Genomic DNA, 6,000 nt, shown 5'->3' with positions numbered 1-6,000 from the left:
GTGCTCCAGGTTCAACTATAAAAAGGGTTTTTCTGTATTCCAGTTGTACTTGGGCAGAGTCTTCCTTCTTAGGGTGGGTAGAGAAGGGCCAGATCAGGACACACAGGTGTCCGGGGAAGTTAATGATTTGATGCTTCATTAAGTCGATGCTTAAGGAATATTTGTTCAGTGTTTCCTTAGAGAAGGAGTTACATGCGGTGTGGAGAGGCATGGAGAAGGACAACAGGTGTGGTATATGGCTACAGGTATCATATACCACTTTCACATTTGACCCAACAAAATAAAAGTTTGCAGTTAACTGGCCCCACTCTTCTTAAAAAATAACTGGAGAGATGAGAGGAGGCATATTGCTGAACTTGAAATGGAGGGAGGGCCAGAGAGAGAGGACAGTAACCTAGATCACTTCATTCCAGCTGCTCTTGGAAGCAGTGTATCCAAAGCCAGCACTTGGTCCCATGCTGCCCACACTATCTGAGTTCTTTGGCCCCTCTGGACAAGACCAACAACCAGAGCCTCTCCTGAAGGAAGCATGCCTGCTGTCCACCAGCATTGCTTGGGCCCATGGAACCCCAGCTCCCCCTGCCATTCAGTGTCAGAGATTCCAGATGTACACAGTCAACAGGAAAGCTGAGGAGCTGCCCCATTATCACCACCCTCCCTGGTACAAGTGCCCAGTTGAACATGTGCCCAGCCTGACTTTTTGCCAAGCAGCTGCATTCCCTCTGAAGCTGAAGCTCTGCTCACATACCATGACACTCATTTCCAGGCAAGACACCAGTGATCTTTGTACAGACCTCTCACCAAGACCACCAAGGCTTCAACATAATTTATTATCCTCTCTGGGGGTCATTGATATTACTAATACTCAGTCATTCCTTTCCTACTCTAAAAGTACCACAAGTGACTAATTCAGAAGACAAGGTGATTTGTTAGGTCCCAGAAAGTTGCTCTGTAATCCACAGGCTGCAGACTTCATCTCTGCCCTTACCTTATCTCAGCCAGTCTGGTATTTTATAGTCTCTTGATTACAAAGTTATGAGGGCAACTGTAACTCAGGGGGCTGTCAGGTCTGTTAACCTCAACTCTGTACCCATTTCTTACGGAAGAGAACCCCAGTGAAGGCCAAATGTTACCCCAGGCAATGGAATTCTAGCCTAAAATCAGATTTTAGTCATGGTTTCCTAAGGGCCCTGCATCTGAGGCTAAAACATGCATCCCATCACAGCCAGTAGCAGCTGCCACATGCAGGGTGTTCTGTTCACACTTGGCAGGCCACCTCTTTTTAATGTTCTGCATTTTCAAACCCATACACTCTAGACAACCAAAACTGCCAGGGAGCATGTGTTCAGGTTGATGTTCTGTCGCCATGCTTCTTGACTAGATTTCGCTAGCCCTGAATATAGTCTATGAAGTACAGAATCAAAAATGACATCCTGTGCATTATTGCTACGTGAGACTTCCATCCTGAAGTCAAGGGATGCATGGGAAGCATGAGGAATTGTTGCCTTCTCTCTAACTCCCAGTGCTTCCTTGCATGTTTCTGACCCAACCTCCTAGCATGGACATTTTCTATATTAGCCCCTATCTTTGCCTCCAAGACCAATCTGTTAATATTCCTTCAGAATCATTTGACTTCTGACCTAGCCCCCAGTTCACCTCTCAGTTTAGAGGGGTGTGTCTTTGTCCACCTGAACACTGCTCACCACACACAATGATGACCAAAGAGAACATCTCATTGAAAAGCTCAAAGGAAACCTACCATCGCCATCACTGTGGCTCTGTAAAGCTCCTTGTCCCTGCAGGATTTATGTTCAGCTCTCTAGTTAGAATACCCCTACTATATTTTCCATGTTCCCCTCCACTACCAACCTGCATAGTCACAACGCTTCACCTACTCTCATGTCCACTTGACCCGGAGTCTTCAAACCCATCAGATGAGCCTGTGGGTCAGAAATGAGCGAATAATAAAGATAAGAATTTCTCACTTTAATTCAGCTCCTTCCCTAGAAATTAACTGGCATCCTCAATTTTACTTCCAACCTGTTTTCATCCCAGCTCTCCTCAGCTCTTGATTCTTGACTTTGCCATCACTTTTCCTACCTTCTGTATCCACTGAAAAAATTTGGTTTTCTGGCTTGATCCATCGACTTTATGAAAACGCCACCTTGTGCTCACTGCTCCGGTACATCAGCCATGATAGGTAAGGTCAGACTGTGGTAACAAACAATTCCAATGTCTCAAAGCCTTAATACAGTGAAATCTGTCACTTATTCTCTATGTCTGGTGTGAGGAGGCAGGGGGCTGTGCTCATTGTAGGTACTCAAATGACCCAAGCTGCTGGAGGCTCCATCTCAGCGCCTCAGCTCTCTTCCTACAAGGTTGTGGTAGGAAGAAGGTGCACCATATAATGTGCTTGCTCTTAAGACATCTGACCAGAAATAACACATACAGCTTCCACTCACATTTCATTGGAGAAAGCAAATCAGATGTCTGTGTCTAACTTTAAAGGGAAGGCAAAGTCTAATCTACCATGAACCTAGAAAAAAAATTATTGGAGTATTTTTAAATGATCTTAATGAGAGGCCCATTGGGCTATGGCCCATTCATTTGTCACCCCTGGCCAAGGCCCACCCCAGTGCCCCGGTCCCCTCTGTCTCTCTTTGTTCTTGGAAGAAACTTCCATTTTTTCACCTCTATTCACTCCTCCCATATTGGCTGTACGACTTGGCTCCTGCTCTCTGCATTGCCCCTAAGATGAACTCCCAGGTGTAGGATCCCTACTTTTACCTCTGATTCTGGTCTCTGCCTTTTGGCTTCAGCCCATATAGAAATCGGAAAGAATTTCTGTACCCACATGTCATGGCTGGAACCTACCAAAGCTAGATTAGTCCTTGTCTTCCCCCCTTTCTGACAGTGGAGGTTTAGATACTCAGGGGCTCAGACTTGCAGCTGGAGGACAAATACCAAAGCTGTGTCCAAGGAAGAGTGCCAAGGCTGAGCAACTCAGCCAAATCTAGTCACCATGGAAGGAGCCAGAGGCAAGAAACAGGATCCCGAGACAAGGTCAGGGAGCCGGGGAACATGAGAGTGAAAACCAGCAGGGTAGACGCTGCAAATAGAAACTCCGTAAACAAGGTCCCATATTCACACTTAGGGTTTTCTAATTAAATCTCTTTAATCAAAGTAATACCTGCACACATTTTACAAAATCAGTTGGTTTTCCAAGGCTTTCAATGAAAATTGCCAGTTCCATTCTCTACCATGGAGGCAAACTTTCAACTTTTTAGCCTTTTCTTTTGATATATGTACCTTCATATGTTAATAATTTGGTTATATATTCTTGAATTTTTTGTTTTAGTTTTAAGCTATCTGTTTAGTCTAGCTAGCGCCTTTCTGCTGTGAAATAAGGGAAATTAGCTCTCATATGCCCATATCTACTTTCCCACTCCCTGCCTTCCAGTGTTAATCCATATTCAGTGTTAACATGAGGCTGACTATGTAAATATTGCCACAGAGGCAACAGCATAATAAGAGTAAGAACTCTGGAGGCAGATTATCTGAATTTGAATCCTGCCTCCACCGCTAGCTGTGTGTGTTAGACTAAATAATATCTTCTCAAAGATGCCAATGCCCTAATTTCCAGAACCTGTGGCTAGTTTACTCTGCATGGTAAAAGAGACTTTGTAGATGTGATTAAGTCAAGGATTTTGACTAATTATCCTGGGTTACCAGGTGGACCCAGTGTAATCGTATGTCTTATTAAGAGGAAGGCAGAAGAGTCAGAGAGAGAAGATGTAAGGATGGGAGTAGAAGTCAGAGGGAGAGAAGATGCCTCACTGCTTACTTTAAAGATGGAGGAAGAGGCCATGGGCCAGGGAACGTAGGTGGCCTCCAGAAGATGGAAAAAGCAAGGAAATGAACTCTCCCTTAGAGCCTCCAAATAGAACGCAGGCCTGCAGACATCTTGATTTTTGCTCATTGAAACCTATTTTGGACCTCAAGGCTCCAGAACTTCAAGATAATAAATGTATATTGCTTTAAACAATTAAGTTTGTGGTACTTTGTTAGAGTAACAAGAGGAAATGAATACACTGTGTGACCTTCAACAAGGTCCTTTTGCCAAAGATTTCTTATCTGCAAAATTACTTCCCTGATGGACCAGTGGTTAGGAATCCACCTACCATTTCAGGTGGCAGAGGTTCATTCCTTTGTACAGGAAGCCTCCACGTGCCACTGGACAACTAAGCTCATCCTCCACAAGGGAAGCCATTGCAGTGAGAAGCCCGCACACTGCGACTAGAGAGTAGCTCTTGCTCCCCACAACTAGAGAAAGCCTGCACATAGCAATGAAGATGCAGTGCAGTGACAAATGAATCAAATAATTTTTTAAAGCCAAGAGGTAAATTTCAATTAAAAAAAAATGAGCTACTAAGAGGATCGTGCATGCATGCTAAGTCACTTCAGTGGCATCCGACTCTTTGCAACCCCATGGACTGCAGCCCTCCAGGCTTCCCTGTCCATGGGACTCTCCAGGCAAGAATACTGGAGTGGTTTGCCATGCCCTGCTCTAGGGGATCTTCCCGACCCAGTGATTGAACCTGAGTCTCGTGTCTCCTGCATTGCAGGTGGGTTCTTTACCACTGAGACACCTGCGAAGCCACTGTGAGGATTAAAGTTAATAAATGTAAAACAGTTGAAACAGTGCCTAACACACAGTAAGTGCTGTATGTGTATTTGCTATTATTGTTTGTAGCTAAGCCACCAAAAGTAGTATGATTTTGTGCCTTTTCTTTTTCTTGCACTTATTAGTCTGCATATTCATAGAAGACCCTCTTAGTCTTCTATGAATTTATCACTAACTCATCTGAAGCTATAAAACTGCTTGTTAGTACAGCCATACATATAGCTGACATATCCATTCAATTATTTTCTTTTACTGAGATACAGTTGTGTCCAGTGGTTAAGATTTTGCCTTCCAATGCAGGAGGTTTGGATTCAATCACTGTTGGGAAGCTAAGAGTCCACGTGCCTTGTGGACAAAAAACCAAAACATAATACAGAAACAATATTGTAACAAATTCAGTAAAGACATAAAAAAATTTTAAATAAACTAAAAAAGAAATGTGTTTTTGACAAGACCTATTTATTTAATCAGATAAAGCTTTAAAAAAAAAAAAGTGCTTAAAACAAGAGTAGACAATCCTGAAAGGACATATATCTTATAACCCAGGTTGGAAATACATGAAGGATTATGACTAGTGATTCTAGTTGTGCCCATAATGACCCTGGGGATGGTACCCCCTTCCCACTGTTCACATTATTCATGTCTCTGTTCAATGCTCCTTCTTCAAACAGCTCTTAAACTGTTAAACCTAAAACAGCCATTCCCTTAACCTTGCTTTATTTTTCTTTGTAGTGCTTAGTCAAAGCATAGCATTTTATTATTTTTTTAAAAAAATTTTCATATTGGAGTATAATTGACTTACAATGTTGTATTAGTTTCAGGTGTACAATAAAGTGATTCACGTATATCTATTCTCTTTCAAATTTTTTTCAAATTCTTCTTAAAATTTTTCAAATTCTTTTCCCATTTAGGTTATTACAGAATATTGAGTAGAATTCCCTGTACAATACCATGTCTGAAAGATTGCAGAGTAGAAGAATGTACACTTATCTTCCCCTGTGAGAACACCGCTAAACAACCATTGACAGGATGATGTTGGAACCCACGAAAAAAAGATACCCCGTCCAAGGACAAAGGAGAAGCCGCAGTAAGATGGTAGGAGGGGTGCAATCATGTTTAAATCAAGCCCCATACCCACCAGAGACTCTTGGAGGGCACAAAGAAAAACCTTGTGTGCACCAAGACACAGGGAAAGGAGCATTGCAGCCCACAAAAGACTGAGCCAGACCTGCCTGTGAGTGTTTGAGGGTCTTCTGCAGAGGCCTGGGTCAGCACTGCAGTACATGAACACTGGCAGCAGCAGTCCTGGGAGGTGC

This window comes from Bos grunniens, chromosome 11 (assembly GCF_055505025.1).
Source record: "Bos grunniens cultivar Pamir isolate PY7600 chromosome 11, Bosgru_T2T1.0, whole genome shotgun sequence".
Taxonomy (NCBI): Eukaryota; Metazoa; Chordata; class Mammalia; order Artiodactyla; family Bovidae; genus Bos; species Bos grunniens.
The sequence above is the reverse complement of the archived record's forward strand: the minus strand, read 5'-3'. Positions refer to the sequence as shown.